Genomic DNA, 17,364 nt, shown 5'->3' with positions numbered 1-17,364 from the left:
TCCTTTTACGCGGTTCGTCGTTCTAAATTCGCTTAATTTCATCGCCAAAGATTTCGTGTTGAACAATCTTGATAAATTATTCCGTTGCTTGACGTAATTCGAGAATACTGATGTACTGCTGTTTGATAGCAACAAAAGTTGGACTGGTGGTGTGCATGCGTCAAAGACAAAATACATGCTTGTGGGTGGAACCGAGCGCGACAGCTCCCGCCTGGGAAGCAGTGTTACGATAAATAGACGGGGATACCTTTGGGGTGGTCGGTTTATTCGTTTACCTTGGATCCTTGCCAACGGCTGATAATAATGTTAGTAATGAAATTCGAAGGCGCATCATCTTTGGAAGTCGGGCCTGCTACGAGCTCCAGAAGAAATTGCGGTCAAGAAAGATTCCGACCCGCACCAAATGTGTCATGTACAAAACGCTTTTAAGACCGGTAGTCCTCTACGGACATGAAACTTGGACTTGGACTCGAGGAGGACTTACAAGCACTCGGAGTATTCGAGAGACGGGTGCTCAGGAGCATCTTTCATGGTGTGCCAAAAGACGGCATGTGGCGGCGAAGGATGAACCACGAGCGAGCCCAGCTCTACGGTGAACTCAGCATCCAGAAGGTAGCTAAAACCGGAAGGGTACGATGGGCAGTGCATGTTGCAAGAATGCCGGACAGCAACCCTACAAAGATGGTGTTTGCTTCCGATCCGGCAGGTACAAGATGGCGTGGAGCGCCAGAGGTGGGCTGACCAGGTACAGAACGACTTGGCGAGCGATGGGCACATTCGAGGATGGAGAGATGCGGCCTCGAACCGTGTATTGTGGCGTCAAAATGTGAGCTTGACGACGGACTGGCAGATAGCTCACACAACCTCACTTGATCAGTACAGTTGCTGATGAAGAATGCGTGTAGGCGCCAGAAATTCTAAATACTCACGCTCCTCTAATCTGAACGTGTACTATACACATGTGGTAGTGTTGGCTTGACAAATGGATTGCGAGTAATTTGAGTCCAATTTGGGAATTTCGAGCTCTTTCAGTAGCCGTATGGTTGTGACGGCCGACGGAGCCCCTTCGTAGCTTAGTTGGTTAAAGCACCAGTCTAGCGTACTGGGCGTCGTGGGTTCGAGTCCCATCGAAGGGAAAGTGGTTACCTCCAATAAATTTTTCAAATCAATATCTTCCACATAATGCACATATTCACATTTGAGTTTTCACATCCTTCTAGGCTTCAATAGCTTCTTCGATGCTTGGGACTCCTGGAAGAACGTCATCCATATAACAGTCTTCTCGCACTATTTAAACTGCAAATGGGAATTTGCTTCCTTCATCGTCACATAGCAGTTTCAGACATCTGGTCGCTATAAAAGGAGCAGAAGCTATCCCATCAGTTACGATGCGTAACTCCAACACTCTGAGAGGCTATCTAGGACTCCAGAAGATCAATCAAATCAATCAGCTAAATGTTTGTTATATCGGCTGTGATTTAGACCTGTGCGCCGAAGTATTTGTGAACGGCGGCGGCGTAAGGCTATTTTTATACCGGCGGCGGCGGCGTCGGCGGCGTCACGCCGTAAGCAATGTTCGGCGGCGGTGGCGTGAATCGGCGTGAAGAATTTTGAGCTGAGAAAAAAAGTTTCACGCAAGCCATATGATGCTTTTTATTATTTTTTGTACAATTACTAGCTACAGGCAGACTGATGAGATGAACATCCTATGTATGTCCATAGAAAAAGTTTACATCACATCTTCCACTAGGACATTGCCGCATCATAGCACATAAGTTCATTGGAAAGTTATTTGGATACAAATCCAGAAATTCGTTTGGAAATTCCTCAGAAAATTTGAAAAAGGAATTCTAAGAATTAATAAAGAATTTCCCTGAATTCCTTTAGAACTTCCTCTAAGAATTCCATTCAAAATTTATTTGGGTATTTCTTAGGAAATTTGTTCCGAAATTTCTTCAAAAGTTCCTTCAGGAATTTCCTTAGAAATTACTTTAGGGATTGCTTCGGAAATTCCTTTACGAAGTCTTTTTGGCTTCGTGGCCGTGCGGTTAGCAACGTCATTCATCTAGACGCATGAGTTATGGAGCGTGGATTCGATCCCCCCCCCTCCTCGGTAAGGAGAAAACTTTTCTTGGTCGAACAATTCTCCACCGGTCCACTGAGTGTTAAGTGTCCTGTCCGTTGTCTAGGTGTTAAGTGTTCAGTCTGGTCGAAGACGGTGTTCCTGTCTTTTTGGGAATTTCTTTAGAAATTCATTCAAAAACTTTTTTAAGAGTTCCTTTGAAAATTCCTTTCTAATACAAATTCTTCCAGTAATTCCTCAACAATTTCTTTTGATACTCTAGGAAGATATTTATGGTATTCTTTCGAAATTTCCCTATGGATATTCCTCCGGAAATTCCTTTAGCAACTCTTCCAGAAATTCTTGTACATCTCCGAAAATTTCATTAGAAATCGGGAATCTCTTCTGAAATTCTTTTGGAAAATCTTCGGAAATTTTGTTTGTAAATTCCTTATTTTTTTAAATCATTGTTTACGTGTTTTTTTAATTGAAAATAAGTTTAACACTCAAATTCCCTCAGGAGTTTCTTCGAAAATTCCTTTAAAAATTCCTCCATATTATGATTCGTTCCGGAATTATTCCTGCAGAAATTTTGCATAGTTTACTGAAGGAATATTCTAAGGACTTCCTAGAGGAAGTTCCAAAAGAGTTTCTGAAAAAAAAATAAAAGGCGTTTCCAGAAGGATGAATGTCCAAATTAATTCCTGTGGCTTTTCAAAAGAGAAGAAGTTCCGACTCTATTCTTGAATGAATAACCAAAAGAGAACCTGAAAATATTTTCGAACAGAATTTTGAATGAAGGATTTTTTAGTGGATTTTCCAAACAAATAGATATTGGAATTTAAATAGAAAATCCTATATTTCTCTAACAATTTCTTCGAAAATCTGGACAGTAGTGAAACAAACTAAATTTTGACTTTAGAATCAAGACTACATGCCAAGAAAAACTCCCAACATATCGAGATTGCGGATATTCGGATATTCTCAAGAATTCCTTGAGAATTTACTGCAGGAGTTCCTTCGAAAATTTCTACAGATTTTTTCGTAAATACCTTAAATATTTCCCTATAAAATATATTCAGGAATTAATTATGTAAGACATCAAGAAACTCATTCAGTATACCTTCAAAAATTCTGTCAGGAATTCCATCGGGAATTTCTCCAGGAATTCCTTCAAAAAACGTCCACAAATGAAACCAGCTTTTTCTTTGAAATTTCCTTAAGGAATTGCTTCGGAACTTCTTAGGACCTTAGGAAAAATCTTAAGGAATTCTTCTGGAAATTCTTATAAAAATTCTCCTATGAGCGATTTTGACAATTGCATCAGGAATTCCTTCAGAAATTCTTTTTGAAATAGGAAATAAAAATTTCTGCCCATATAGATGGGTACACCTTCCCACAGTTGTAATAGATTTGACGCACCCTTCCACCTTTAGCCACCTCGAAAAGCTAAAAAAGCATTGCGAATCTGTGAATTAGTCTGTTGGATTACACTGTGGAGATTTTTTTCTATCCCGCGGGCTTCACGTAAATGTCTCATACAACAGTGTATTGAAAGCAGAATGGTATTTAAATTCGACTGTAATATTGGGTGGAGCCTTATGCAGAGCAAGACTCAAGCTAGAATGATGAATAACTGTACATACACACATACTTTTGAAAAATTCCTTCGGAAATTATTTTAACAATTCCTCTGAAACTTTTCCAGGTATTCCATAGGACATTCCATTCCCTCGAAATTCATCTAGTAGTTCTGTCGGAATTTCCTCCGCCATTTTCATCCAAAATTCTAGGACGAATTTTCAGATATCAGATATAAATTCCAAAGGAATTACCGAATTCATCCAAGAATTTTTTTTGGACATTCCTCCAAGAATTCCTTCTGAATTTTCTCCAGCTATTCCTTCAGAAAATCTTCCAAAAATTACTACGAAGATAGATCCAGAAATTCCTCAGGACTCTGAGAAATATCTTCAGGTACTCCTTCAGAACTTTCTCCAGGACTTCCTTCGGAAAATATTTCAAGAAGACCCAGAAATTTATTTGGGTATTGTTTATCAAAATAAAGTATTGCGTATTAATTTATTAGTCTATTGGATTACACTGTTGAAAGGAGATTCTCTCTATCCCGCGGGCTTCGCGTAAGTGTCTCTACTCTGCCTCGGATATTCATCTAGTATTTCCCTCGGAATTTTTTCCACCATTTGCTTCCAAAACTCTAGAACGAAATTTCGGATATCTCCGTAACAATCCCTAGAGCAATATCCAAGAGAACTCCTAAAGAAATTTGTTGGGCATTCCTCCAAGAATTCCTTCAGAATTTTCTCTCGGGGATTCCGTCAGAAAACCATCCAGAAATCACTGCGGGGATAAATCCAAAAAATCCTCAAAACTCTAAGAATTTTCTTCGGTTATTCCTTCAGAACTTCCTGCAGGATGTCCTTCGGACATTATGCCAGGTAAACCAAGAAATTTCTTTGGGAATATTTTATCAAAATAAATGAAACCCGTTTTTTCAGAACAATTCTGGCAATTTAAGTACAAGGTGGAGTGAAGGAAATGTTCAATTTGATGGGTCACGTGTCCCATCGTGCTCCAGCCCCAGAAGGCAAGTTACCATTTTTGCATTCGCATATCACGAGGCTATCACAATGTGTTGGTCAATCATCGGCGTGAAATACGAAATTCGGCGGCGTGGAGCCAATCGGCGTATGGCGCGCCGCCGATACCTTGACCGGCGTCGGCGTACGTCAATAAGTGACGGCGGCGCGATGGCGCACAGGTCTACTGTGAATGCTACAACGTGCTTGCGGAATCGAAGTAGAATGCTGAACAAATCACTCTGGATATTGCTACCTACTTGAAGAACATCGCTTAGATCATTTTCGGTTGCATGTAATCTCGCAGAGGCATCGAAGACTAGGTTAAGGAGCTAAATGGTCGCAATACGGCACGGTGTAAGTAGATGGTTGGATGGATGGTCTAGGCTTTCATCAACTTTTCGGCAATGGCCTAATTCTTCGTATTCTTGGTTTACTTACTTACTTATGGATCCTGTACACCTCCGGTGGTCCAAAGGGCCGACTTGAAAGATCTCCATCCTGAGCGTTGTCCAGCTATCGCTTTAACCTGTTGCCAGGCTAGATTTCGGTCAACTTCTTTTATTTCTTTATTGAGGCTTCGCCGCCATGAGCCTCTGGGTCTGTCTCTGCTGCGATATCCCGCTGGGTTCCTGTCTAATGCTTGTTTGCATATTTCGTTCCCGCCCTTACGTAGAGTGTGGCCGACCCAGCCCCACTTCCGATCTCGGAGTTCTGTTGCTATCGGCCACTGGTGACAACGACGATGGAGCTCGTTGTTTGAGATCCAGTTGTGAGGCCACCAGGCCCGAATTGTATAACAGCACATATTTCACGTTAGAGTTGAAAATTCGTATTTTAGTGCGTTCACTTATCTGCCTGTTTTTTCCAGATATTTCTTAAACTCGCAAAGGCAGCCATTGCTTTCTTAATCCGTGCGCCTATGCCGATCTTGGTACCGCCGTCTGACGCCATTTGGCTACCAAGATATTGGAAGCTTTCAACATTCTCCACTGGTTGCCCGGCAACTGTGAAACTGGAAGGGGTCACCGTGTTTACATCCAACGATTTGGTTTTGTTGACGTTGATGACTAAGCCTGCCGAAGAGGAGCGCTCGGCAAGGTCGTTGAGCTTATTCTGTATGTCAGAGCGCCGTTGAGCGAGGAGTGCAACGTCATCAGCCAATTCGAAGTCGTTTAGCTGCTACATGGTTAAAGAATTTCGTCGAGTACGATGAGAAAAAGTAACAGTGATAGCATACATCCTTGCCTCACACCAGCTACGACCCGGATAGGGTCGGACAAGACCCCATTGTGCAGTACTCTACACGAGAAGGCCTTGTACTGTGCCTCGATAAGGCCGATGATTTTCTCAGGAACTCCCTTGCGTCTCAGAGCGCCCCACATATTCTCGTGAATGAGATGGTCGAAAGCTTTTTCGTTGTCAATGAATACCAAGTAAAGGGACTCTTGGAATTCGTTGACCTGCTCCAGAATGATACGGAGCGTGACAATATGGTCCACACAGGATCTTCCGGCACGGAATCCGGCCTGCTGCCGCCGGAGAGTCGCATCGATCTTCTCCTGAATCCGGGCTAGGATAACTTTGCATAGAACTTTGAGAACGGTACACAGCAACATAATGCCTCGCCAGTTATCGCATACAGTCAGGTCACCCTTTTTGGACACCTTCACTAAGATACCTTGCATCCAGTCGACCGGGAAAGTTGCGGTGTCCCAGATATTACGAAATAAACGATGCAGTAGTTGAGCGGATGTCATGGGGTCAGCTTTGAGCATCTCGACTGATAGGCGATCGACCCTTGGGGCTTTATTCGATTTCATGTTTTGGATGGCTGTGTGAATCTTCGGTAATGACGCGTGTTATACGTCGGATCCTGGGCAGATCATGCCGAGGTGGTCTGCCCACGCTCGATTATCCCGTCTACATGACCGTTTTACCTCCTTCTCAAGAGCCGAGTATCGTTGACGGGCCAAGACTTTGGCTCCTCTTGTTTTTGATCGCTCTATCGCGGCTTTGGCATCTTTTCGCTCCTCTATCTTCCTTCAGGTCTCATCGGTGATCCATTGTTTTCTCTGGGTGCACAGTTCGCTCGGGTTGTTCTCGCTGGTGGCGATGAAGGCATTCTTGATGACGGTCCATTGGGCTTCCACGTTGCCACCTTCCGGAATATCTGCAGCACGCGTCTCCAGTTCTTCAACGAAGGACCGTTTCACCGTGGCATCTTCCAGTCGGCGTATGTTGAATCGTCGTCCAACTCTTTCCTCCTGCCGACGAATCCGCGCAATGCGCAGGCATATTTCGCCGATTAGGAGGTGATGATCAGACGCGATATCGGCACTACGTTTATTCCGTACATCAAGAAGGCTCCGTTTCCATTTTCGGCTGATGCAGATGTGGTCGATTTGATTTTCTGCAAAGCCGTCACGGGAGACCCATGTGACTTTGTGAACCAGTCGATGAGGGAAGAGCGATCCCCCGATCACCATGTCGTTATTACCACAAAATTCTGCCAACAGCTTTCTGTTTCACTCATTTCTCCGAGACCGTGACGTCCCATAATGCGCTCATGGCTCGAGTAGTCGGATCCGATCTTCCATTGAAGTCGCCCAAACAGATCTTGATATCACTCTTCGGAATTCTATCTACGACGGCATTGAGTGGACTGTAGAAGTTCTCTTTGTCTTGCAGATCGGCAGCATCGGTTGGCGCATAACATTGGATTATAGTAAGGTTTAGGACCCGTGTTCTAAATCTGGCAACGATTATCCTTTCACTTATAGGTTCCCACTTCAAATTTGGTCAAATTTGTTTAAAGTCACACTCAACACCAGGACTAGGCTTATGCGCTTTGAGCGGCACACGGTCGCTTTGATAGGGCCTGCTTGGAAATACATGCAGTTTTTATAGAAGTTCAACAGAATCCACTGTCGAACCCCACCACATCCTAGGCAGACCCCACAGGACGCACCCTCTCACTCAAGCTGATGTCAGAAGGACAACAGTGCCCAGGCTACACTACCAGCTAAGTACGCAACCCTTAGCTGGCGGTCAATTGTCATCGGAAGACCCATGGAAGCGTGAGTACTGGAACTTGTGAGGACCTATGTTAGGCGCCCCTTCCCGGATGTCAATTCACCAATTCGTAGCCTATCTTGTTTACTACGAGTTCTTTTTTTCCCCAGAGCGAAGCCATTGTCCCTCATATGGGGTAGGATCAATTTCATTATCATCAATCAATTCCTCGCTCCGAATTTTCAACGACCTCTCGTTTAAAACTTAAAGTTGGTAGAGTTGCAGGTGATTGAAATACTGCGGCGTATGATGAACGGTTGGTGGATCCAGAACTTGTTAGGGCAGAATTAACGAAATCATGACAATCACGCATCACTTGGTCAAGTAATTTACGAACAGCCGATTCGCAGGCATTTTAAATCAAGTCACCAATAGAGAGCTCAACTGAAATCAATGAAAGCTGTTCCCAGCTCGTGTGTGTTGCCGCATCTCTGGTAGATGGTATGGTTACCTCTAAACGTTCGTACCATTGATTCCTTCCAACAAACCTCCTGCAGTGCAACGATACCGAATCCGCTAGTCCCTTTTCGTCGCAGTGGCTTTTGTCGATTGTTGATTATTGTTGATTGTTGATTATTTATTCGTTGCGTAAGCTTTTTCAAGGCTGGCATGCAGGGCCTGACACCAAACCCCCTAAATTTCCGGAGGACCATGGTGCACAGTTTCACTTTGAGTCCAGACGCTGTGTTGAGCCGCTCCAAACATGGAGACGCTCAGTAAGGTTTGTACCTTCGGAGAGGAGCAAACCCCTCCCCCTTTCCTGTAATCAAAAGACCATAGCTCCCACTGGAGTTGGTTACCCGATCTTCGGCTGCTCGTATCCTGGCCAGCGCCAGGTAGGTAGGGATAGGAGTTGCTGGGTAAGAGACTAAGGACCGCGAGATGAGGTCTATTTTATTCCTTCAGGTACCAATGGTACACTTTCCCCCGCATTTGCCGTGCCGAGATCCACTATGACATTCTTAATATTTCCCGAGGTGAAAACTCTCAGCCTATTTGCTGAAGACGCGCTAAATATTTATAGTAATAATTTTCCCATCAAAGCAATTTGCAGGAATGGTGTTGAAACTAGTTGCAGTTAACAATTTAAAATATATGTGCCGTGTGCGTATCATACCAAGAACTTTAGAAGCACACGGAACAGCACTAAAGGTTAATTAGGAAAAAAAACTTGATAACTATTGAAAGTTTCGGTGGTAACAAACTACTAAGCACTAAACACGCTCATGAAAGTTAAATGGAAATCCTCTCTTATGTACCGCTCAGCACGAGATGCACTCATGTTCTCCGCGGCAAAAGCAAAGCTTAAATTATCTTATTTGCGTTCCCCTTATTCCTATAGTGCTTTGGCCGCATGTTTCCGTGCTGAGAAAACACAGTCCATTACCACAGTTACCGCGCCACAGATAGTTTGTACATAATATGATTTCGTTATAAAATAAATATCGTTAGTGCCCGAGCCGGCCGGGTAATGTCGGCCATAATGGTTTGTTGTTGGAGCGACAGCGGCGGCGATCGCGCCCTTTCAACACCTCCATGGAGGAGATGCCTTTTTGGCTCGAATATGAATCCTTTGGCCCGTTACCGGCCGTCACATGATCATCAGCATCGTCATAGTCCGGCCGCAACTCGCCGCTCGAAACCGCCAATAAAGTGCATCGAGCGGCCTAATGAGGCACAATTACGGCGATCTGGACGAGTCGCACTCGCCGCGTCCGTCGCCCTACTCGATTATGGAAGAATTTGCACACCTTTGAACGGGGTGCGCTATCTCTGAATTAACCGGCGTGACCGTTGATCGGGAGAGCGAACCAAATTAAGGCTATATTTTACGTGTGGATGCGTGGCTTGTTAGGGCGAGTTGCTTAAAATTGTAGCGTGATTCTGCGCTGGCTATCCATCTGATAGTGCAAGTTAGATATTAAGGGTACCGTTTTGATGGCAATTACATACATCTGGCATCCATTGCCAATCACATCATACGTATCAGAAAATGTGTGTTATTTTAAACACCAGTGTTTATAAAACTATAACGAACAGACATTTTACTCAAGTTCGAAAGGGTTAAAAGTATATAATGGGCGATGTCATCGCATTAAACTATGTTACCGACGTTAGAAGTGAATCGTAAATATAAATAGCTATACATATTTACAAATGGTGTATATTTATTTGAAACTATGTACATTTTTTGAGAAGAAAATTTATCTTTCTTGTATACTATCGGGCGAAGTTTCTTTTGACTCTGGTTTTTACTTGATTTTTTACTTGAGATATTTGATTTCTGAATCAAAAATTTTCCAATTTTTAACAACAAGTTGCCATATAACTACTTACTAAGCTTACTAGCTTGAAAATGGACATAAAACGCCATGTGCAATATGTGTAAAGCTGACGTAAGGGTCTGTTCACAAATTACGTAACGCTTCTGGGGGGAGGGGGGAGGTCCAATATGCGTTATACTTTGTTACACTAAAAGGTGGGGGAGGGGGTGGGTCCTATCAAATGTTACGCATAACGCGAATAAAAATTTATTTGAATGTCTATTTTTAAATCACTGATTGAAGTAATTGCTGTTTATCGTTATCGTATATTAGTCATTATCGAAATCAAGCATGCTGACATAGCGAGACTAATATGCGTAAAAATACCAAGCGAATATTGTATTTCTCGACACCACAGTTCTGCAAAACTATGTAAATGGTTATGATCGCAAATTCTATTTTCGTTTCTACTAGCTGCATTCTTGATATCCTTGATTTTTGATTATGTGCCGTCCCTATTCTAACAGTGTTCAAAAAATACCAAAACCCAAATGCTTCAGAGAAGGGAAAAAATCTGCCTTTAAAATTTTCACAGTTACGCGTTACATGGGGGAGGGAGGGGGTACCAGAAATGTTACTTTTTGTTACGAGGGGGAGGGAGGGGGTCAAAAACTCGGATTTTTGCGTTACGTAATTTGTGAACAGACCCTAATACGTATTGGTAAGATAAATATGGAAAGCGTCATGTGGAACGCAAAACATATGGTAAATTTAATAAATGAACAGAATTCACTTTGAAAGCTGAGCAGAATTATAAATGAACTTGTTTAAGCTTCTGAAGCTTAATATTAATGCTTATTGGAATACATAGATTAATCTAATCTTATCAGATTAAAAAGACTGCATAATTTTACGTATTCCAATAGGACACCATTCAAAAAGACTGACAGCTAAAGTGCCACTCGACAACACTAAATACAGGTAGCCATCAGTTGGCTAAATCTTGAATGAACATTTTATTGCTCGGTGCCCGAATCGTCACCTGCCTGCCTGACCGGACCACTTCAGCCGAAAGTGCTCTCGCTCTGTACCCAGCCAGTGCAAAATCGTCAAAGGCGTTTGGGGAATCCCAGGTGTAAAGTATGGGCGGAAGCAATCAACGGTAGACAACAGTTTCCTCCCGGAATTTGTGCATTTGGCGGAGGAGGTAGCAGCCGCAATTTGAATCCCTTTCGAAACTGAAATCTGGTGTTTATCTAACGATACGATCTGCATTTCCCAGTGATACTTTTTGAATGGAAGTCTTAATTTCTGTTTGCATCTTGACGATTTCTCCGACTGGCAGAATTGTGCAGATAACATCAGAGCAGTGTACGGTGGATGGGTTTATGGGATCAGGCAGATCGTTTAAATTCCATTGATGTTTTCATTGTTGCTATAGTGTCCTATCAAAACAAAAATCTGAAATTCCCCATTTGAAACGAGCTATCGAAGTAGTTCAAATGTTTGATCGTGAACGCGAGAGATCATGTTTCTGAACAAACGTTTGATTTAGTATGTAAAGTCAGAAAAACTACCCAAATAATTCTAAAGTAATCAACTGATCTAGTTGATTATTTCGCAATGTGGATAAAAAAGATAAAAGCAGATCAATCAACTTAAACTAGTGCTACAGAAGAAGACTATTCGATCATTTGGCTGTACTCATCCAAAATAAACCCGTTCGACCCAAAAACTGATATTCTCAACGATTAACTTATAGTGTTTGTTAACATTAGGCTACGAAGGCCTCCGCTTGGGCTTGGTTAGCAATCCAAAATACGGTATTTCCTAAGAGGCTTTTTTAACTTTCTGCATAGATTATGGGTTACTGCTCCTTGAATTCATAATATGTACCCAAATTAATAACAATCGAAAACAAAGAATTGGAGCGCTAATTGTTTCGTTTGTCATTTTTGTGATTGTTTTCAACAGTGAGCACGCAGGACTGGGCCCTCCTTAGCCGTGCGGTAAGACGCGCGGCTACAAAGCAAGACCATGCTGAGGGTGGCTCGGTTCGGATTGGAAATTGTCTCGACTTTCCTGGGCATAAAAGTATCATCGTGTTAGCCTCATGATATACAAATGCAAAAATGGTAACTTGGCTTAGAAACCTCGCAGTTAATTACTGTGGTAGTGCTTAATGAACACTAAGCTGCGAGGCGGCTCTGTCCCAGTGTGGGGATGTAATGCCAATAAGAAGAAGAAGAGCACGCAGGATAGCAATAAATGCGACGCAAATTGATAAACAATTTAAAACTTCTGGCAGATTTTTGGTTTGGTGGCGAAGTGGGGCAAAGACAATCTTCGTTTCTATGGGAACTCGTATGGGAAAAACTTGTTAGCCCTCTATTATCAAATAGTCTTGAATTCAAATGTACAACTCAAACCTCCGTTTGTGGCATCTGTATAAACTATGACTAGTTAATTGGCTGATAACCGATGAATTTTGCGTTGATTTGTCATTCCTAAGTTAGGAATAATTGAACTAATTTTTCCATCAATCTTGTCAATCTGTCAATGAAACCGTTAAATTAATCGAACACGTTTAAACTGTTTTAGGAGGACGTAACAAGCGCGTTTCGTATGAATTCCTATATGAACATAAATTCTATGACTCTGGAGTGAAAACGGCATAACAAGAAAAACCCCAAAAGTCGGGATTGTAGTCGATATATCATCATTCTTCTTTAAGTATTTCCAAGAATTATTACAGAATTACTTCGGTAATTACTCCAGAAATTTCTTGGAATATTCATCCGGATGTTATTCTATAAGTAAATCCAGTAACATTTTCAGACAACCTTCCAGTCATTTATTCGTAAATACCTTGAATAATCATTTTGTCAATACGTCTTGACACTAATTCGGTAAGCCATCCGGAAATTCCTTAGATATTTCTTCAGGAATTTCATCGGATATTTCTGCAGTTATTTATTTTGAAAATCCTCCAGAAATTTCTTCAAAATATCCTCCGCAAATTAATCCTGAAAATTCTTCGGAAATTTCTCCAGGAATTTCTTTTTAATTTAATTCAGGGTATTCTCTGGAACATCCTTAAGGATTTTTTTTCTGGAAATTGCTTCAAAAAACTATCTATGCATTCTTCTAGAATCTCCTACAGGAATTTCTTAGGAAACTATTTCAGGAAATCTTTAAGGTATTCCATCGGAATTTCCATTCCATCTGAAATTTCTTCTGTAATTTCTAAGGAATTCGCTCCATGGATTCCTTCCAGAACCGATGATGGAATTTCAGGAATTCCTAAAGGAATATCTCCAAGAATTTAATAAGAGATTCCTTCGAAAATTCCTTCGGAAATTCCTCCTGCGGATTTTTTTTCGGAAATTACTTCGATGATAAATCCAGAAACTTCTTTGGAAATTTCTTAAGATATTTCTTTGAAAGTTTAAAGAAAGAATAGTTAGAATGTCTTCGGGATTTACCTGAGGTATTTCCCCTGAAAATTCCTTCAAGGAAACAATACAAAACTCTGTAATTAATTCTTCTGGAAATTTTATTGGGAATTTCTTCAGAAACTCCGTCCGAAATTGGTTCAAGAATTCCTTTGAGTATTGCTCCACGTTTTATTTTAGGAATTTCTTCGGCAATTCTTTTGTAAATTCATTCGGAACTTCCGTTAGGAAACCTACCGGAAAATGTTTCATGAATTCTTTCCAAAGTAGATGCAGGAATCCATTCATGTTTTTTTTTAGGAATTTATTCTGCGATTATTTCAAATTTTTTAAATCATTCAGATTTGAGGACTCCTTCGGAAACTTCATTTGGAAAATTATTCTGGAAATTTGTTTAGGATTTTTTAAATTTTGTTTTAGATACTCCTCTGAAAATTCCTTCTAGTTTTCCATCGGAAAGTATGTCATTTTGTAATAAATTTAAATAAATTTAATAAATTTTGTAATAAGTTCTTCCAAAAAAAAATTCCGGGACGACTTTTGCAGGATTTCCGGAAAGAATTTCGTAGGAAATTTTGTATGCTTTACTAATGGAATTTTTGGAGAAGTTAACAATGGCATTTCCGAAGGAAAGAATATCCAAAAGAATTTCTGGCGGAGTTTGTCAAATCGTTCCTGGAAGAGTTCCCATAAAAAAATTGAAGGATTTTTTGGATATATTTTCGAAAAAAAAATACCAGGAATAAATTTCAGAAGGAATTTTTGAATTCCTCCGAAAATTCATTCAGGAATTTCTTCTGCAGTTTCAAGAATTCTTTCAGATGTTTCTACAAAATTGACGTAATATCAGTTTTATTTTTCGGAAAAATGATGGCATATATTTTGAAATTTCTGAGAAAATATTCAATTTGGTATGTCACGTATCCCATCGTACCCTAGTTAAACTCAGCCAGTGATGCTTTATTATTGAAAATAGTGAAAATGGCATCGACACAGCATTAAATATTACTAAATCAATCGAGGGACTGTTGAATCGTTCAAACGTATTGATGCCTAAATGACAATAAATAATTTATTGTCAATTCAATCAATAATATGTTTGACATTTGAGTTGCTGCAAGCAAATCTGTCTATTTTGTGCTGCTAGAGGACGATCATAGAAGCGTTTGGATCTGCTTGGTGCGGTCTATAATATTTAAATTACTGCGCGTTTGATTATGAGTACCGTAATTTGGGGGAACATTGATCAGCGGGGTGACATTGATCAGTTTCACCATTTTCAAGAAGTAAATAAAATATTATTTCCGGTTATCACAATTACTTATTATGAGTTAGGTATCTTAATATTGACTAAATTTCCTGCTAAATGATATAATCTTCGGATGTATTTGCATTTATTTATACGATACGATACCTACCCAGTAGTAAATGTTACGTCCTGTGATTTTTTTTTGGAGACGCAGAACACGGTATTTAAATAGCAAATATCGGTTACTTACGTATCTTATATTTTCATAACTGACTCTAAAGGCGTGGCCAGCGTCGTCATTGATGACGGCATGCATGAATGATTGACTAATCATCCTTTCAGTAGATTCATTGTGCAATATCGCAACTACAGCACTGGTAATAGTGCAATAATTTTCTTTAACCTTCCCGGACTCGCATTAACATTAGAATTGAGCATTTCGCACAAATCCGTAGGTGGTACAAGCTAAGAGAGTATCACCACTTTCATCCGTTACCACAGATATTGATATGGGACGAATCATTATCTCTCAGATGGAAGCAATGCACTATCCAACAGTCGAGATCTGTCCTGGCCACGTCCTTGCGAATGCTGAGGAAGAGGAAGGATGGTTAGTTGGACACTTACTTAAGAAAGATACAGAGAACTCTACGACCTCTCATAGGTGCCACGGAAGGTTTTGGGAATACGTGGGAGATTATAACAGTAGGAATTGTTTTGGTACAACGTGAAACACAGAAAGAACTAAGATAGATATACAAAGTAGGAATGGGACGAGCCTGGAATTGAACCCACGACCTCCTGCTTATAAGGCAGGAGCGGTAGTCACTAGACCATCGAGCTCATCTCTTTAACCTTCCCGGACTCGCAGTGTTGTAAAAAGAATAACACATTGAGTAAAAATGAGATATCTTTTTAGTATGTTGACCAATTTGCGCCAAATCGCAGTGGGAAAAATGACCATCTTCTATACACAGGATTTTGTTTTTACACGATTTTTTTTTCGCTCGTGTTTTTGATCGTGTGACTTCAATTCACCACCAAACTCTTCGCCACATGTTTCAAAAAATCCAGGATAAATCAAAGAAAAATCACATTATAATTGATGTGCGTTAAACATTTGGGATGAGTGCAAAATTGAGAAAATATAAATCGTGTAAAAACAAAATCCAGTGTATAATAAAAATCTATATAATAAAAATTAAATGGTCTGTGTTAGTATCCGCATAACTCAAAAATGGCTGAATGGAGTTTCTTCATTCCTTCAGCTGAAACTTTCATTATAGTTTCCGACGGGTTTATGTGATATTTCCTCATGTAAAGTCACGAGTATGGTTGAGTAAATCGAGAAAAACTAAACTTAAGGTTGGTATGGAAATTTTGCATGGGCAGTTCACAGCGCGCATTTTCGCTTACTATGCAAGACAACGTCTGCCGGGTCGACTAGCAATAATTAATTATTCATTTATTTTATTAACAGTTCATCCTAAAGTAATGCAATTTATTTTCCTACATTTTTCTCACAATAACCTTGGAGTTAATTCGCAGTTCTCACTCACCTATAACCGTAGGTGACCACCAGACGGCCTTCCGGAAATCCCGGAACGTTCGTAAAAATGGCCATTTTGGGAAGTTCGTCCTAAAGCAGCGCATTTTTTCTCTAAGCAATTTCGGACGGTAATCTTAGAGTTGATACAAAGTTCTTACTCTGCTATGACCGCAGGTGGCAACCAGATGGCATTCTGGATAATCCGGAACAACCGTAAAAATGGTCATTTCGGGAAGTTCGTCCTAGAGTGGCGTATTTTTTTCTAAGCCATTTCTGATGGTGATCTTAGTGTTAAATCACAGTTCTTACTATGTAATGAGCGCAGCAGACAACCAAACAGCCTTTCCGCAAATCTGGAACGTCCGTGAAAGTGGTAGTTTTATACAGTTCGTCCTAGACCATCATTTTTCTTCTAAACCATTTCTGATAATGACCAGGGACTGAAGAATACTACACACGCAAATGAATGATGAATTCTATCACAATATTAATAAAATAGTAGACATTGATGATAATAACCACATCAGGTATTCAAGAATCAAGTTATTCGACGGATGATGCTTTCTTTTGTAATGGCCATCTAAATTTCTGAAAATACCTGAATGAGGTACTATACCTACTTCAGGTACATACAGTGCCTTTTGCCTTACTCGATGTGAATCCTGGCTAGTATGATCAATTTCATCAATTTCAAATATATTTTTTACTAATTTCGATAATAATAACGTGTGGCCAATCCCAACAAACATTGAATGCTGTTTAAGGTCTTATTTAGTCAAAAACTAAAGCAAAACTTGCTTATTTGGTTCAGTTTTTTTGGGATGTGATAGGAACGCGAAAGACGGAATTCTAAATAATTGTAAGAAACAAGATTTTCCTACATTTCCAATTCGAACAGTTACTACTATACTATACTAGTCAAGTTGAAGGAACATGATTGAAATTGAAACCTGTACCTGTTCTAGGGATTGCTGGAACATGAGAAATATAGAAAAAAGATATAAAGTAGCAAAATGAAAAGGGCCTGAGATCGAACCCACGGCCTCCGGCGTACAAGCACTCTTTTCTGAACACACAGCACTTTTAAATCCCACATATTATGAGAAATCT

The 17,364-nt window shown here is 40.5% G+C and overlaps 1 non-coding gene across 1 annotated transcript; it reads left to right on the top strand.

Annotated features, from left to right (window-relative positions):
• Window positions 1-1,062: 1,062 nt before the first annotated feature.
• Window positions 1,063-1,136, top strand: Trnaa-agc (transfer RNA alanine (anticodon AGC)). Its single transcript has one exon. It is a non-coding gene; the product is annotated as a tRNA-Ala (tRNA).
• The last annotated feature ends 16,228 nt before the right edge of the window (window positions 1,137-17,364 follow it).

The sequence above is a fragment of the Armigeres subalbatus genome, chromosome 1 (genome assembly GCF_024139115.2).
Source record: "Armigeres subalbatus isolate Guangzhou_Male chromosome 1, GZ_Asu_2, whole genome shotgun sequence".
NCBI lineage: Eukaryota > Metazoa > Arthropoda > Insecta > Diptera > Culicidae > Armigeres > Armigeres subalbatus.
The sequence above is the reverse complement of the archived record's forward strand: the minus strand, read 5'-3'. Positions and strand labels throughout refer to the sequence as shown.